Raw genomic sequence first — 18,927 nt, forward strand, 5'->3', positions numbered from 1 at the left:
TGGACCCAGCACTGAGCCCTGGGGAACACCTGTAACTCTGAAAGAATGTATCGTTTCCTGATAATGTTTTATGCTGCTTCGTTCAAGATTAGGTTTCTGCAAACAGAAACTTCCAAACCCCCAAAGACCTTTTTAACTTCTTCTCTTGTAAGCTGTCAATAGGTGATTGAAGTTACACAATCTTGTGTTTCCTGGGCCACAACTTTTGAAAAGGGAATTATCCAGTTATGAACTATTAAATAATGATAGAGGATTGCACGGTTTCTGCTAACTGCACTTGAAGTGTAGCAGACAGACGTTAAACATCCTGTGCCTCCCATATGTATAAACACTGGTTTGGAAATCACTAGGTTCAGTAGCCTTCAAAATCCTCAGTAACCACCTGGCTACCATTAGAAATTAGATGTACAAGCCTAACTTCAGGACATGGATAACCACCTGGGAGATGTGGGTTCAGGATCATGCTCAGGCTATGACTATCACCTCAGCTGGTGTAGCAGCTGGCAGCCAAAGGGAAGCTCTTCACACATCACTTGATAAGGGCAGAGGGAGGGGAGCAGAACATCAAAAGGACCAATTACAAGGTTCAACAGCAGAATATACCTTGCAAGTCATCACTCTTTAGTTCCTTAAAAATTTAGCTGGAATACAGAACCATAAAAGAAAAGCTTCTGCTTTCCTAGAAGGAAATTAAGTTTCCTACGTGAATGCTTCTATAAGGCCTCTGTGTCACACACTTAGGATTGTTTAAAGATATTCAGTATGCCTAGTCCTTGTCCCTGAGTTGGAAAGAGCATTATTCTCCACTGACTCTATGGGAAATGAGAGCTTCCTTAGACAAGTGCTGATGGCTGAGATATGAATATCTTCCTTTGTAACTTATTTGGTACCTGTTTGAGTGTGGTCAGGGACAGTGCAGCATTATGCTTTAACTTTGGAGTCCAGAAGTAAGAGTTGGGGATATGAAATAATTTTCAGTTTCCCATAGAGGTAATGACAGCCAAGGAGAGAATGTGATAAAGTAGGTAAGGGAGGAAATGCTACTAGGCAAATTGGAAATCTGGAGTAATGCAGTGAAAAGGAACAGCCTGAAGAATGGAGTCTGGCAAATGTTATATAACTGAAATTATTCTGGCCAGCTTTGGGTAGAGAAAAGCAAAAACCCAGAGCAGTCTCTGGTAAGGACCGCCCTGAAAGAAGAACTGGAATGGAAAAAGCTTGTGAAGCACTTTCCAACTGTCACAAATTCCTTTGTCAGTTAAGCAAAGTGCTCTCTACCGATTGCCTTGGATGGGGCTGGAGGTGGTGAGGTAGCGTCTAAGCTTTAGTGTGTACCTAGCAGCTTTCGCGCATGCGTTAGCCGAACTGGAGAGCAAAGATGAGTCCCCAGTATTTCTGCAGAAGGGAAAAAAAAAAAAGGAAGTTCTATTTAATTGCTGAATTTTGCCTATTTTGTCTACCAGAACTAAGCCATTGTAAGAACACTCAGCTCATTGTCTCTGGAAAAAATTTTACCAGTGGAGCAGCTGTGGTGTTTCAGTGAAGCATCTAAAATTAAATCACATGAAGCTGTCTTATTTCTTATTTTCCCATTCCAGTAAAGCCTGTTTTCTAGTTCAAAAACATCTTGAGTGCCCTCAGCTTTTCGTGACCTACATTCCATGCATTAGATAGTCCTGCCCTGCCCCCCACCAGTGACAGACACCCAAGGACAAAATGTCAATAATATTTTCCCAGAAATAGAGATGATGCATGTCTGAGTCAGGGACAGAGAAACCAAAGGGTGTATAAACAATGTGGGTGCAGAAAGATGAAACTGATGCAAGAGAATCTGTCAGAATTTGTTGTCTTCATAATTTTATATGAGGACTCAGTATTTTCACTATTGAAGTGGTGTTATTTCCCCTTCAAAGTTTTGGAAGTTAAATAATAATTCTTTCTCCATTTAAAAAATATTGTTAAATTAGGCATCTCATTTTTTTCTGCAGTTCTCTACTGTGTAAGTTCATCTGGGCTGTTGTTTTTAGCATGTATACCTCAAATGTGTGATGATGCAATTCTAAATTTTACCTGGATAATTATTAATTACATCTACTAGCTTGACATATGAATGTTTAACTATATATTAGGTATATATTCTTGAAACATGTATAAGCAGTGTTATGAAGTTTTGAAGCAGAGGCACAGAGAGATTTAAAGACAACCGAGAACAACAAAAAACGTATTTTCTTGAAGCTGATGACAACCGGAAAATATGGAGGCCCCTTAAATGTCTAAGCCTCCTTTTCTGTCTTGATCCATATGATTAAGATCTCATACTTTGGAGCATTTAGTTTTCTTGAGAATATGAGATTAAAGATTGTGATCCAAATGGGAGTGGGTTGATAGTTGTTGGTTTTGTTCTAAAGAACCCAGATGATGAATGTTAGAGGGTACAGAAATAACAAAGCTCTTTTTACTCAAGTATTCCATAGTTTTCAGTGGCCAGTAACATCTTATAAAGAAAGAGGGTAAGAACAGGGCAAGTATTCAATGACATGTACTCCTATTTTTATTTCCCTAGCAAAATACTCCCCTGTGACTTGGGGGATTTGAACTTCAGGTTGTAGCTGTATTTTAGCGTGGAATAATATTCCTAAGAATACTTCCCTTTCACTAGTTTATCTGGTTGTTATAAGAGGATCAGTCTACATACTACCTTTTTTAATATACTCCCCCTAAGCATCTGCAGAATAGTCTTGAAGACGAAATGCTAGCTTACATAACCGGAGTTGGTTCTTCTTTTGGGACAGTGCCTTCCCTTCAGCCTTAAATTGCTTGGTTTCTCTGGTTAGATTGACTCATGGTTGCAAAGTCGTAGATTTCATTCTTGGAGGTTTCCAAGACCAGACTGGACAAAATTACAGGTGGTTTGATTCAGCATTGGTGACCATTCTGCTTTCAGAGGGAGGCTGGACAAGATTACCTCCAGAGGTCCTTTCCAGTCAACATTTCTGTGATTCTGTGGTAATTGATGTGGTTGAGGGAATCAGAAATAGAAATTTTGTTTCTTGTGGTGAGGCATTTGTAACACTTAGGACAGTAATTGGAAAATGTGGATGAATCCAGTGTAATAATATTTGTCTCTGTAGTCCAATTCACATTAAGGAGAAATTATTATAGATTGAGCTGGTTCATCCCCTTGTATTAGCAAACCAGTTGCACAGACTTCAGCAGAATATGCTGGATGGCTTCAGTGGCTGGATGGAAAAGTGTTTAATCGGAATTGCAAGGTGGCAATGCTCCAACCAGTGGTTTGCTGTAACTTTGCTACAGAGGGCCCTTATGCCTCCACTTCTGTGTCCAAAAAAATGGTGTCTAGATTCTGGAACAGTCTTTGTAAATATTCTGCTTGTAACACTAACAAATATTTTTTTCTGTTTTGAGGGTAAGTCTGTGGGCTGTGGATGTTTCAGATAGGTCAAGTAAACTGAGATACCAAATCTTGTTGCATACACAGACAAGACATCAATCTGTCCCACAGGTCCATGACTTGGTTTCCTAAGAGGACTTTGATGCCTTTAGAAACCAGCATTTTTAGTGTGTTGGTCTTCTGAATGCAAAGAATAAGTGTGTATGAAGTACATAGACTGCCTTTGAACAGCAAGGGGAAAATTAGACCTCTTGGAAAATACATAACACATGTATTAAGCAAGGAGAAGATTAATGCTAACCAATAGGAAAAACTAAGAACGGGGTTTTTGTGTGTTATGAATACTATCCCTCTCCAGAGCATAGACTCTGGATTCAAGCCTACAGGATGGTGTATCCATCCATTTTAGAGCCTAGGGTCTTCTGTGGCTAGACATTTACATCTGGTTTTTGAAAGAATGACACTGATGCTTTTCTTTAAAAATAGGAATCCTGGAGATGGAAGAGATACCTTTGTTTTACATTATAGTCTTATGCTTTAAGCACTTACCAGGGAAAGAGCTGGTCCAGACCATCACCAACTATAGGATATTCAACTGTGTTGTTTACTAACACCAGTGCCCTGGTCTCCTGGGCTATGCTGTGGAGAACTGGAGATCTCCCTCTCCACTGTGCCAGAAGTAATCCAAGGTCCAACAGGAACAAAGCCAGAAGGGGTGTGGGACCTGTGGCTAGGGTGAAGGAAGTAGGCTTGCATTTTGGTCTGTTCTAGCACCACTAAAATTTGCACTGAAAATTCTTTGAACAGAATATGGGAAGAAAACCTGTACGACATATACAAATAGTATTCTGTCTTTTTTTGGAATTAGGATTTTCTTCAGATTAGGAATCTCTCTAAATTAGTTGATTAGATCTCTTCGGGCACAACCGGAGGACAGTTTGTCCCTGAATCCCAGATGAGCAAAGAGCAGGCAGCATCTAGGCTCAGACATTTGGGCATTGGTACTCTTATTCCACAAAATCCTCTCTTCATGGTCAAAGTTTCTCACTGGCTGTAGCTCTCAGTGGCTTGCTTAAATTTACACTGTTTACCCCATGAACTGAATCCAGATCACGTCAGTCTAGCCTACAGTCTTACTAAAAAGGTCCTCAAATGCATGGTGCTGCTTTAAGAAGCAGTCTGTGGGCTCTCAAGTTTGTGGATTGTTTCCTCCTCTGAAAGTTCTCAGGTTTCCTCCATTTCAGGAAGGTAAAAAGGCTTTTCTAAGAAAAGCCCAAACGAACAATGCTTGATCAGAATCCTAGCAAGTCATTGAAAGCTTTCTGTTAAGCCTTGCGGTATGAAGCCTTGGAGAGTAATGACAATAAGTTGCTTTAGCTCAAGATGAGTGTCAACTTTTCTGCTGTAGACAAAAGGAAAAGCTTAATTCCGAGGAGCTGAGTTTTCTGTGTTTTGCTGAATGAAAAGGGAAGCTTTGCTGGCACTGGTGGACAGAAAGTAAAACTGTACAAAATTAGAGGCCAAGCCAAACAGTGGCAAAAACAATGATGGACTTTTCTTAAGCTCAGTTGTAGGTGTAATAACACCTGAGGTTTTTCCATCAGAAAGGCAGAAATTTATTATTTTGGTTTAGCATACAAAACTCGGAAAATATATCCAGAATGGTTTGTAATTTTCTACTTTGGTTTCACAAATAAATAGCTAAACACTGAACTGTGGTCAGCATAAATTCTGGTACCCAAAATAAAGTTTCTTATACGAGAAAGAGAGATAAGGAAATCTGGTATAATGAAAAAAAAATAACGCACAAGGAACAATTCATATTTTAGGGAATTATATGTATTAGCACATGCAGAATCTTTTAAAGTGTCACAGGTAAATTTAGAGACCAAAGGCACTGAAATCATAGAAAACAATTATTTGAGCACAAGCATTTTTCTTCCATTGATATAATGGAGCATTTTCCACAGGCTCACTACATCATCATGGTACCCAATGAATTAACAAAGGGCTATTTATTATTTTTCCACAGACTTCTGAGTTTTGGACTAGACACTGTTCACAGTCTTCATTATTCACTGTGCTTTAGGCCATGCCCTAGCTGGAGATTACTGTTGTTATGAGTTAGGTGACTGGATTGTGTGAGTGGTCTTTATCTCATTCAGTGCAAAATCAGTTAGGTATGAGCATCTTTCAGCAAAAATTCATTAGAATTCAAAATGTTATGGAGGTGACATTTTTAGGTACTTCCTCTGGTGATGGTGCAGCCATGGGGAGAGTTAAATCCACCAGAGGAAAAATAATCAGCTTTTTGGCACAGAGGGCAGTGCCATTTTAAACTATGGTACTCTTTTCATTTTAAACTATGGTACCCATTTCTGACTAGGCCTGATTTCCTATCTCCTTTCTTGTAGAAGAAATAGAGGTATTTCATTGTATGTCATTTCTGAACTCCACAGGGTGCTGTCAAGCAGTTAAATAATTTATAGAAGAAGTAAACTGACATAATTTATAGAGACCAGCTGCGAAGGAGAAAAATGGGCATAGAACACCAATGGGTTTCACAGCTACTATCTGGCAACAGCAAATGATGATATTTAGGAAGCCAGGTATCTGTTACAGGCTAAAAAAAAGTATGCTATGACTCCCAGCTTGCCACTCGGTGTCTCACCTTCTCCAAAGTGTTCCTATGACTACAGTGATTCTCCTGGGCTTCTTATTCCATGTAATTTGGCCAGCCCCAGTCCCCATCCTCCAGCAAAGGTTTAAATCTTTGTTCATTCATTTTCAGCATGTCATTCCCTTCACTGATGAGTCTTTGTCCCCTCTTCCATTCTTAGCAGACCATTTCTCCTCTCTGCTTCCTCACATCCAAGTTCATGTTTCATCTGCATTTGCATTGCCTAGTTTTTTGTACTGAAATGTCAGTGCCCCAAAAAAGGGGGAATCTGGAAGTGACAGGTATCCTTTTTCTCATTCTGAAAGCCTAGCACTACAGGGGATATGAGAAGCTTAAGACTGTTCAGTGAGGACAGAATTGGTGCTGTTTAGCTCTTAAAACAGAAGCTGTTTCTGCTGAGCCCATTTAATCTCAGATTTCATAGAAGTTTATATTGTAAAACTTTGTCTAGGTTTGGCGGAAAACTGTGAAAGAATGGTTCCTGTAAGGAAGCGTCACTGTTTCCAATATATGTTGTAGTGTAGGCTTCTAGTTTCCCCAAGAAAATGTCTGTATACTTTTAACATTACAAAATATGTTTAATTTTCCCAGTTTAATTCTTGGAGAAAGCTGAAGAGTTGCACAATTTTGGCTGATACTTGCCAGCAAAATTCAGCCTAAGGCTAAGTTTTCTGAGCAACATATAAAATTTCACCCAAATGGTTCAGGTCTAGAAAACCTATAAGCTGTTGAATACAGAGTCTTGTAAATGGAAGAGTTAGGAAAGTTTAATAGTAGGCAGTGCTACCAACTCCACCTATAAGATCTTAAATCTACTAGTAGGTCTATAAATTAGATCATGCTAAAAGTAATACTAAAACAGTAACAAACATGTTTTAATCAAACCTGAAATGTCATAAAAAGCTTTACAGCCTTAAGCTGATACATAAATGTAGATCCTGATCTTGCAATATATCCTAAGAAAAGGCAGAAGTCAACGCTTTTCAGTTGTGGTGTCAATGTCAGCAGCCTACTGGCAAAACTTCACTAACTTGTTCTTCTAAATAAAATTTCTGTGAGAGTTCCTGTGCTCTGCAGTTCATGCCCTGAAATCTCTGCTCAGTTGTTATATGGACCAACTCCCACTGAAGTCAAGTTTCCCTGAGAGAGTACTGAGCATTAACTGAATAAGGACCTCTGTGTGTAGAAACATTTTTACTGTAACTATCCATTTCTGTGATGTTTTTTATGATAAGGGAGAGCAGAATCAGGGTATGCATATGGAGGTGGGAGTAAGAGACCAGTGTAATAATTAACATCTAGCAGACCTAAATTCTTTCTCAGTTGCTGGAAGGCAGCTGTTAAAGGGATGAAAACAAAGAAGAAGAAAGAGCGCAGTTGTTTCAGACAAATAGGTCTACTAATGTTTTCCAAATTTTATGTTGAAACTGTGGTGGGTAAGCAACTGGAGAATGGAATGAAAAGTCAGGGATCACAATGGGGTTTTGTTGGCAGATAAAGCTGGTGGACAGACATGAAAGGATGAGCTCTTCTCTCACTCTTTCTCTCTCCCCCTCTCTCCCCTCCCTCTCTTTCTTTCTGTTTCTTTAGATCTGGAATTCTCAAAAACAAATGAGATAGAACAATGAGAATTAAATGTCTTTAAATGCCCATATTGTAACCCAGCTCTTATAGCTACCTTTGATATTTCATGGTCAACCAAGATACCCTGCCATCTCTCATTCTTCCAGATCTAAAGGAGCCTAATAAAGTTGTTTCTTCTACCAAATTCAGCTAATCCCCAACCCTCTCTTGAATTCCTAATGTGTTTTTTTCTCTCATGTACCTTTTCCCTTTCCATCTTATGTCCATGCATAGCAATTTTGCTTGCTTTTTAAGAATATATTTTGCCTGTCTAAGGTGCCTATACTACTTCTGTTATCTTATTGTACAGAGACAGCCATAAGCATAAGCTATAATGTCACAGCAGAAGAATCAGTTTTCTGGATCAAAGTGTGTCTGAAAGAGATTTTGTGCTCGTGATTCCCCAGAGTGAGATGACAACAGAGGGTCAGCAAATGAGAAGGTTATTCTTTACCTTTTGCCACTGATGTGGGTTTATTCTGCAGAATCAGAGTTAGAAAATGCAAGAACTCTCCAGCCTCAACCCTTTTTGACAACTGTTTTCCTCCCTGAAGAATTTTTTTACTGCACTTATCTAAAAGACTGTCAGTGTGCTTATCCTGTGCAACAACACTCAAGGGAACTGAGAGAAGAAGGAACAAAGAATACCATTAAGTAGAAAGCTTTGAGATTTGCTTGATAATTTATTCTTATCCTTATTTATATTCTTTAGTATCTTTAAGAAATTACAGCAGTTGTTGCTAGAGGACTAGCAGGATGCTATCTGAGTTTTTACTGTAATACTGCACATCACTGAGGTTGTTAATGTATTTGGGACTCTGGTTATAGTTCTTCATATTGGTGGAGAACAAAAGCAGGCACTAGTTCCTTCTCCTTCCTGATAGTTGGAGAAAATTTCCCCCTTCTTACTGGTTTAGGGAAGAAGTGCTTCTCTGTAAGTCCCTCGTCCCATTAATTTGATGGAAATTCTTCCTGCCACTGCATTGCATTTTAGAGACTCGTCTGTGTGGTGATGGGCTGTGCCCCACTGCAGAGAAAGGGCTTTTCCTTACCTAGATTCAGAGTTCCTGAATCAGATTTTCAATTGCCTCCACTCCTCTTATCAGTAAAGAGAAAGGTGGAAACAACTCAAGCAGAGATGAATTTTCAGTGTGGAGAAGTTAAGCCACCTCTCTCACTGATTATTACAGAGAAAGTTTTTTGAGAACAAACACTATTTTAAAAGTAACTTTTGAAAAAGAGGAGTATTTAGTCCTTAGAGTACAATTGGACTGCATTGTATAAATCAAGGATAATCATAGTAAACTAGTTCTCCCTCAGAATGCCAACTTTCCTGAAGGTATTTAGAAGACAAATATGAATAGAAATGCACTGTTTCTAATAATGCAGATGAATGGACCCCAGGCTTATGAATTCTTGAGGAAAATGAATAAAGGCAATTTCATGCTGGCTCCTTGGCATAATGATAAAATAGAAGGTCTGTATTGCTCTACATAAAAGGCATATGAGTATTCCTGAAATCCAGAGTCATCTCTTCAACCTGTCAGACCCATTTCCCCTATTCTTGCTGTGCTGGGAATGCTGGTTCTTAACACCCTTTAGGCTTTGTGTTCTCCTCAAAATGACATCTCTGGTAAAATGGAGTGATAGGATTAATATACAATAGGAATTCAGAATATTTGCTGAATCTGGACTTTATAATAGCATGGCATGGAGTCTCATTTCAGAATGAATTAAAAATGACTTGGATAACTGCACTTTCAAGTAAGCTGGCAAGCAGACAAGGGACCATAAATCAAGGTTAATGATAATGGCAATGTACCAATTTGGAAGCGAAGATGAACATAAGGAGTATTGCAAGAATTGGTGCTAGGCCCAGCTTCACTAAAAGCCATTATTTATTATGTTAATGGAAACTAAAGAACACTGAAGCCAAAGCAGTTGCCAAAAATCTATGGAAGATGGAGAAGACATCTTGCCTAGCTTCAGCTATCTGAGTATTACTTGCTTAGAAGATTTTAGCTTTTAAATTCTCCTGAAAAAAATGGAGAGAAAAGGTACCTCAAAAGAGAAGTGAGAAGGCTAAGAGGAAGTATGTACTGTCTAGAAGCACCTCTCTAGAGATTTGGAAAAAGCCTAGATGAGTGCAGTAGTTAAATGACTGAAGTACTTTCAGGATTAATAAATATGATTAAATCTGGAAAAGCATTAAATTATGTTCCCCATTGGATTTGCTTTGGACTGAGATATACAGCTGGAGAAAAGTGTTTTGAAATCTTAGTGTCAATAAAGAAGTTTTAACAGAGATCAAGAAGTAAAAATCAGCTTTTAATATCAAATATTCTCAGAGTCAAGTGTTTTAGTACTTCATATTTAAAGCTCAGATAGATATTTAAGCTCAGATTTATTGCAATAATAATGAAATGTTTGTTGAAATTGAAGAGTAACAGTATTGAATGAGAAGACAAAGGGTTAGTTCAACAAATCATATATTGAAAATTAAAAATAACGGACAATCAAGTTTGACCAAATGATGACTAAGAGGGAAAAGAAAACCTGCTAAAAGTATAAAAAAAAGATGAAAACAGCAAGGGGAGTGATAACCCAAGGGGCATGAGTAAGGAGGATGAACTCAGTGTTACTGTAAGGTGAATTTTAAAATTATTGCTTAATACTAAATTTCTTCAGACTCTGAAATATTTTGCAAAAGAGAAGATGGAAGCCCAAAAGCATCAGAACTGTTGGGTTTTTAGTTGTAGGTTTGATTATTTTTAACTAGTCTTATAAAACAATGAAAACACACTGTGTAGTGTGTTCATATGCTAATTACGGCATGACAAACTAGAAGTGAAGTGAAATATGAATGTGGCCCTCTAAAGAGAGAAGAAAAGAGTGTCTATCAATGGTACTGTAGTAAGATTTGATCACAGTCTTAAGGTTTTCCCAAGGAAAAGTGAATGAGAGAGAAGCAGTAATGAAATCAGCACTCTAATCTAATGGGTCCTTTCCCTGAAAGATGAGAACACTCTCTTCCAATATTACTGCATTTAAGAACCATGCATCCTATTTCTACAGTATCCATAGTAATTGGACAAGATACTTGAACAGGTCTTATGGCAAGGCCTGGAACCCAAGTCCACTTTCATAAAGGAATTCTTTAAACTGAAAAAAGGATTATCTGTTGGCCTAGTGAATCTTTTATAACTCTGGGGAAAGTTGGCTGTCCAGAAGAGTGTATGAAGTCATCCTTCAACAGTTCAATGTTTAGATCCCATTCCTGGGACACATGTGTTTGATATTCCTTAGGCTAAGAACACAATTGGAAATAGGTGTTCCACAGACTGCATTAATGGATGACAAACCAACACTACAGCCACTAAAACCTTTGCTGGCATTTCCATGAACCTTGCTCAGTAGACGTGCTGTAAAAATCTTTAACATGTATGAGAGTTAGAATGATATTCGTTGTCTTGTGAAGTAAATGATGTGCTGGACTTTTCTGCATTGTCATTGCTGGAGCATAAGTGGGTGGTGTTGACTGGGTATATAAATTACTGATGAAAATGGAGACATCAAAGGACCACCATCTTGCAGTTAAGCAGCCTGTGTCACACATCTGACTTTGTATTGCTGATTCTGAAAAACTTTATGTGCTGTCAGCAGCATCTGCCTGGAAATTCACTGGAAAGAATAGTCACAGAGTCAATAAAAGCTCCAGAGCTGACTTTTAGAAAGCAGGAGTAGAGGACTGGTATCTGTGAAGTCTACCTACTTGCACTACATCACTGGTGTTATTAATCCTGAAAACCTTGTCACTGTCTGGAAATGATTTACTCTGAACATATTTAGGAGTTCTGGACCCTGTTTCCACCTGCCCCAGAGCAATTCTCTACACTGCAGGTAGTCCATTAAGCAAGACAGAATTCCTGTTTAGGGTTTAAAACAACAGGCTTTTGCTTTTTTGCAGCTCCATTTGGATTTTTATTGACTGGATGTAGCAGATTATTATGTCACTTGTGCTGTAAAAATGCACAAGCTATGAATAACATCAGTGTCAGAGATAAAAATGAAAGGCCAAGGCCTGCGAAGGAGCTTAAGGTACTTACATCCAAAACATAGATCCTTGGAACTTTTTCATACCTTTCAAAGGAACTGAACTCCCATCCATGCAGATTTCAAGATGTCTACATTTCTGGTGTTGGAAATATGGATTTATTCCAAAATCCTTATGGCAGATCAGTGTCTAAGTCCTCTCAGGGTTCCTAGGCTCCACCTGTTTTTTCAGTCTTCCTTGTGACAACTCTGTCCCCTGGGGCATACTCTCAGGACAGGTTCCAGTTCTGACTGGAGTAAACTTGGAGGAGGTGAAATCACTCTTCAATCTTTGACAGAGCAGTGATTAAGAAACTCCATGGATGAAAATTCTTGCAGTGTCTAGTCTGGCCCAGATGTTTTTGCTGAGATCTGTGTATCTCACACAGACCAATGAAGCCTCGCCTGACTGTAGCTCTCATCAGGCTTTGGTGAACACATTCTATAGGAGAGAAAGTGCATGTCTAAGTGCCTGCCAGTCTGTCAGGAGAGAATTCAAACCATCGGTGGACTGACTGACTGGGTTGTTTTTGAGGTTTCTTGATGGATTATTTCACAATGCATAAACCATTGAACAATCACTGGGTTGTGGAGGAAAGTGGTGAAAAGTGTCTCTCTTATCACTGGTAAAGGCACTGTGCCCAGTGTGTAGACAACACAAACCTAGCTCCCCTACCTAGATGAGTGCCCAGATGTTGTGGATATTTGGCAGTGAGAGGGAACTGCACCTTAATTTAAGGTGCTTTGTGAGAAAAGTGCTGGGCTAAGCTGGGGCCTCATTCTAGACAAAAATTATCTTGGGTCCTAAGAAAGGAGATTGAAACCCTATGTTTTCAGGAATGTGGCAAGCAATCCAGAGGCCAATGGTGGAACAGAAAGCAGAAGACCTCATCTAGGTTCTCTAAAGTTTAAGAAGCTTCAGATCCATGAGACTGACCAGAAGTCCCTAAGTACCAGTCTAGGGGCTATGCTAGACCACGTTAAAGCACCCATGCAATAGAATCATAGAATCATAGAATGGTTTAGGTTGAAAGAGACCTTAAAGATCATCCAGTCCAAGCCCCCTGCCATGAGCAGGAACACCTCCCATCAGAGCAGGTTGCTCAAAGCCCTGTCCAACCTGGCCTTGAACACTTCCAGGGAGGGGGCATCCACAACTTTCCTAGGCAACCTGTGCCAGAGCCTCCCCACCCTCATAGTAAAGTATTTCTTCCTAATAGCTCATCTAAATTTATCCTCTTTCAGTTTTAAGCTGTTACACCTTGTTCTATCACTACAGTAGGTTGTGTGGCCGAAAAAAAAATGAGTCTCTGAGCAGGTACAAGCAGACCGTGGCTTTTAATGATCAGGGAAAATGGATGCCTGGGTGGCAATCACATGAAAACCATCAGCAACACCATAGAAACAGTTTCCTTGTTTCTTCATTAGGTATACCATTACCATTATCGTAGGTCAACCCAGGACAAATGTTTAGAAAGCTCTTTCATGGGCATAGATAGCACTTGATAGCTTCAAAATGCTGCAAGCAGCCCTTCCACTGTCTGTGGGGTGTGTTGAAAGTGAGACTGAAGAAGTGGGAATTGAAACAGCATTCTTTGGGTGGGTGGAGCAGCTTGTCACCAGCTATTGGCAAGGTAGGTGCTGTGTCAGGGCTGTGCCTGCTTTCAAGTTTGCATTTTCAGACAATGTGTTCTTGTCTTAGATCTTCAGATATCCCTGATGTTTCATGTCACTACTAATCATAAAAATATCTCCTTTTTTTGGTATTAAAGACCTTATGTCTAGCTCAAACTGGATCTTTGTTTTTCTGAACGCTTGCTAATATCTACCTGGACTACCACTGAAGTAAAAATCCATTTGCTTCTCTTTAAGTAATGCTGTTCAGATATGGTCTCTCCAAAAGAGAGTAGTTTCCATCTAATGCTTGAACTAGACCTCATGAAATTAGATGCTGAGATAGATTTACGAGTCACCAAGGCTCTACTAATGTGCTGATAGCTGTGGAATTTCAGATGTTCAAATAGAAGTACTCACAGCTGTGGCAGGAATTTCCTAATTTGCCAAAAGCCCTTAGAATATAACCCTCCAAAAAACGGTAACTGAAGGTTTAAACTATATGTATGCACTTGATTTTTTTACGGTTTTAAATAGTTCTTGAAACCAGTAAAAAATAATTACAGAATCACCTTCATATGCAAAGATACTTCTGAAGATGGAGCAAACAAGGAAGAGCGAGATAGGACTTTCTGACTGTTCTGTCTCTGAGACTTCTCCTGGCCACATACACCTGATGGCACCTGCCCTGCAGAATAGCTCCTGGGACGTCCAAAGCTCTCTGGGAAGTCTCTTACTGACTTAAATTTGCTTGATATTTTCCTCAGCTTCTAAGCACAACATACATAGCATAACAGACCAGCTTGTGCCTTGAATACGCATATGAAATATTCAGTGATATTAAGTGAATATTTTACTTAGGTAAAGGCTGCAACACCAATTTCATTATTAAAAATAATGGAGGATTTGATGCAATGGAGAGCTGATTTAAAATATGTCACATGCCAAATCCAAATTTCTTTTAATTTTTGTTCACTTAATGTTATTTCAAGACATTAAATGGACATACACTACTTTGTTTTCTGCAGGAAAGATAGAGTGCAATCCACTTTTATGTTTCATCCTTAAAGCAAGTGCTCAGAAGAGGGATAAAAAGCTATCTGAGGAGACAAGCGGTGCTTATAATCATGTAGCTGGGATTGCTTAAGAGTGTTGTTTTTTTCCATTGTATATATGCTGGAATAATGCTGGTTTGGACACAGTTATGAATGTATACTAATAAAAAGTTTTTTACCAGTACAGTTCCTTTCCTGGCCAAAATCAGCTATACAAGTGTAAGCATATGCATGCAAGCACAACTATGTTTATGCCATTACCAGGCACAGATGAAGCAGAATAGCCTTTTGTCTAGGTGAGCCCAAGTCCTTCATCTCTTCAGAATACACCAAAATGGCACCAGCCATAATGTTTATAGATGTGACCATGGTTTATGAACAAATTATAAATCACTTTACTCTCCTCTGCATTTGAGGAATAGTCCTCAACCAAACATGTTTAAAGAGATGTTGTGCTTCCAATAGAGGTACTGGAAACACTTGAAGTTTTTTTGTGGCGTCTTTCAAAAGCAAGTTGTGTCAAGCATGCCAAGTGTTTGATGTCAGTAGTTTGACATGAACAGTTAGAAATGTGTTGTTTGTGATCTGATTTTTGCATAACATAAGCATTGCCATGCTTTGATGAATCCTCAATGTTTTAGATCTTTAGGGGAAAGACAACAACAACATCAAGCTTCAGCCAAGAAACCTCAATTCTTTTTCAGTTGCAGCCAGATATCCAGCTGCAGGGTAATGAAAGCCTCGAACATTCAGATAAAAAACAAAGCAACCTGGATGTGGACTGGTTAGCTCACACTTGGACTGTTGGTGAGTACCACCATATGAGAGAGTGTTATAAACCTGGTAGTACTTCTGTACTAATACATGGATTTAATTTAGAATCCGAAGCAGCAGTTTTGTATTCAAACCAGTAAAGATACACAGTGAAGAGGTGTGGCATGGAGACCTCTCAGAAGAATCTGTTTTGATCAAGCTGGTTGCCTGTCTATCCATGGCATTATTTGTGACTCAGACGATCCACTAATGGTTAAGGGAAGTGGACTATGAATATGTTTATCAGTGAAGAAATAAATTTTATAAAGCAGTGGGAATTTTACTCCTAATGTAGCAAATGATCTTACTTCTGTGCTCAGAAGGGAAAATAAGTTAGATGTAAACCAAACTAATTGCTTTTTAACTTGTGAGTAGTTGGAAAAGAAAAAGGGCAGTATTTTTCAAGGTCTGACCCAAAGTTAACTGAACTCTGTGGATGCTTCTCTGTTGTTTTTCATGGTCTTTTATCTAGCCTCTTAGTAAGTTTGTATGTGCAATGCCTTGGCTTCCATGATTCATTATATTGCTCAGATTTCACATTGAGATGGAATGAATGCGTGACATCAGTTTGAGGAGAATAAATATCATTAGAGAATAGTTCCAGAGCCATTTGGGACAACCTATCACAAATGAGGTTATGCATTTTCAGTCCTTCTTAATGTAGCCAGCCAGTACGTGTCATTCCACAAAGCATTCCAAGAAGCAGTTGAGTTAGGATGATTTCCAGTTCACTGTATGTTTTCACGAATTTGCTGCAAAAAATGAGATATCATAGAATCATAGAATGGTTTTGGTTGGAAGAGACCTTAAAGATCATCTGCTTCCAACACCACTGCCATGGGCAGGGACACCTCCCACCAGACCAGGTTGCTCAAAGCTCTGTCCAACCTGGCCTTGAACACTTTCAGGGAGGGGGCATCCACAGCTTCCCTGGGCAACCTGTGCCAGTGTCTCCCCACCCTCATAGTAAAGAATTTCTTCTTCCTTGTATCTCATCTAAATCTACCCTCTTCCAGTTCAGAGCCATTACACCTTGTCCTATCACTACCTGCCTTTGTAAAAAGCCCCTCCCCAGCTTTCTTGTAGGCCCCTTTCAGGAAGACTGCAGTAAGGTTCCCCTGGAGCCTTCTCTTCTCCAGGCTCAACAGCCTCAAATCTCTCAACCTGTCTTCACAGGAGAGGTGGTACAGCCCTCTGTTTATTTTTGTGGCCCTCCTCTGGGTTCGCTCCAATAGGTCCATGTCCTTCTTATATTGGGGTTCCCAGAGCTAACACAGAGTACTCCATGTGGCGTCTCATAAGAATGGAGCAGAAGGGGAGAATCACCTCTCTCGATCTGCTGGCCATGCTTCTTTTGATACAGCCCAGGATACGGTTGGCTTTCTGGGCTGAAAATGCATATTGCCAGCTCATGTTATGCTTTTCATCAACCAGCACCTCCAAGTCCTTCTCCTCAGGGCTTCTCTCAATTCATTCTCTGCCCATCTTTATTTGTGCTTGGGATTGCTCCGACCCAGGTTCAGGACCTTGCAATTTCCTTGTTGAACTTGTTGCATAGGCCCACATTTCCAGCCTGTCAAGGTCCCTCTAGATGGCATACCTTCTGTCCAGCGGCATTGACTGCACCACACAGCTTGGTGTAGTCAGTCTGTCCTGGTAGAAGAGGGAGACTATTGGCCATCATCGCAGGGTGTGTGGACTTGGACGAGCTCTAAAAAAAAAAATATCTTCCAAGGGATCAGCAACATCAGATGCTATTTGAACACTGATAAAACAAATGTGGTAGGCACAGTCTCAGAATAGACTGGAGTAAAATTTATACTTTGCAAAACAAATATCTTTGCAAGTGCAAATTCAGCATTCAGTCAAAGCCTGTGGTCACAAGGAAGTAATCAGTTTTGTTTTCCCTCATGACTTTTTTTTCTTGTTAGTTGCTTTTATTAAAAAGGTCTTTGCTATTTCCTAGAAGACTCTCCTCATTTTCTTGCTGTTTTTAAGGGATATGCTGCTGCAAAAATATTGCTGTTCAAAATGATCTCCTACAGTCTCAAACTTCTCTTCATTTTTGTTTTAAAAAGAGTTATTTATTTAAATATTGTCTAGAAGAGAAGCACTGAACCATTTTCATTAACATGGCCTGTGTATAACAGCGGTATAAAGGCCTTTATATTTTAAACATTATTTTTTTGAGAGAGTAGCTGTTTGATGTGCAGCTATTTCAAGCCAATTTTACATTCTAAAATCATTCTAATCAAATTGGATAACCTTCTGATATAAATATTTAATAAAAATCACACTTGTGATAATTTTATTTTGTATTGTATGTTTCAAACTATTCTTACATGCATGAAGAAACTGCTGTTACTGTCATATAAACACAAAGATATTAACATTTATCTTCTATGTCCTAGACAGCTTGTGTATACATGCTCCAGTACAGTTAAGTGGTTTAATGTTTTAGAACTGAGTTTGGATATATAACGATACTATGCCTGCCCTGTTTGTAGCTCTAATAGGACATTTAAGCCCACATTTAATAGAGTAGCTAATCTAAGGCTGAAATCACAGATTCCCTAATGAATTTAACAAATTTTGGGCATAGCAAATAAAGAAGTGTGGCATTGCCTGTCTCTCAGGGGCTGGGGTCCAACCTCCAGGCATCCTGCCTATGCAGACATCACCACATTAGTTAAATGCCTTTGTGTCCAGAACAGGGCTGGAGATGATGTGCATTGGGCTGGCACCACAGAGTGAGGCTCATGATGGGTGAAATGTGCCCAGTCCCACAGCCAGACACCAGGAACCACTGAGCACTGGAGCCCTCACACATGTCCTTTCTTAGGATCTGCACCAAGGCCACTGGGATGTGCTGTCATCCTGTTAGGATGCATCATCTAGACTTCTGCCCTAGGAACACGCACTCTTTCAAAGACTCAACTCAGAAATTACTCGTTAGGATGCATCATCTGGACTTCTGCCCTAGGAACACTCACTCTTTCAAAGACTCAACTCAGAAATTACTTTGAAAGAGTAGTTGGAGGTAGAGAAGGTTGAGATAACACTTATCTTCTAGGTCATATCATAATGACTACAAATTGGGCTAGGAAATGGGAAAAGTGAGCTGAGTTTCTCTTTTTATTTGTTTGAGGGTTTCCAGCTATTTCTGCAGCCTAAGAGGGCTCCTGGCTGGGCTTTGCCTTGGGTCATTGTGGTGAGGCAAACATGGATGTGCATGTAGAAGATTTTACAGAGAAAGTGAGCTACCAGTAAAACAGCTGTTTCCAGGATTAACAGCAGATAAATGACAGTTTTCCACATCACACTTACGAATTTAGATTATTAGTCAATTATAGCTGACTTTTTTGAAGCTAGCCTTTAACCTTATTGCCTGCCTTTTTCTCTGTAGTGAGAATATATACCTCCCTCCTTGTATCTCAAAGAGGGGTTTGCTATCTATCTTATATTACCTCATCCCTTCCATCTTCCTGCCAGTGGATGATTGCTCCTGGGAGAAGTAGGAGTTTGTGTGGTCCAGCTTTGAAAGCCTTTGGACACAAGAATCAGCTTCTTTCCTTATGGGACCACTTCCCATCCCACTTCATTTTAGTGGTAGAAATTGTATTTCAGTTTAAACTTTC

Source organism: Mesitornis unicolor, unplaced genomic scaffold (assembly GCF_000695765.1).
Source record: "Mesitornis unicolor isolate BGI_N332 unplaced genomic scaffold, ASM69576v1 scaffold7832, whole genome shotgun sequence".
Classification (NCBI taxonomy): Eukaryota; Metazoa; Chordata; class Aves; order Mesitornithiformes; family Mesitornithidae; genus Mesitornis; species Mesitornis unicolor.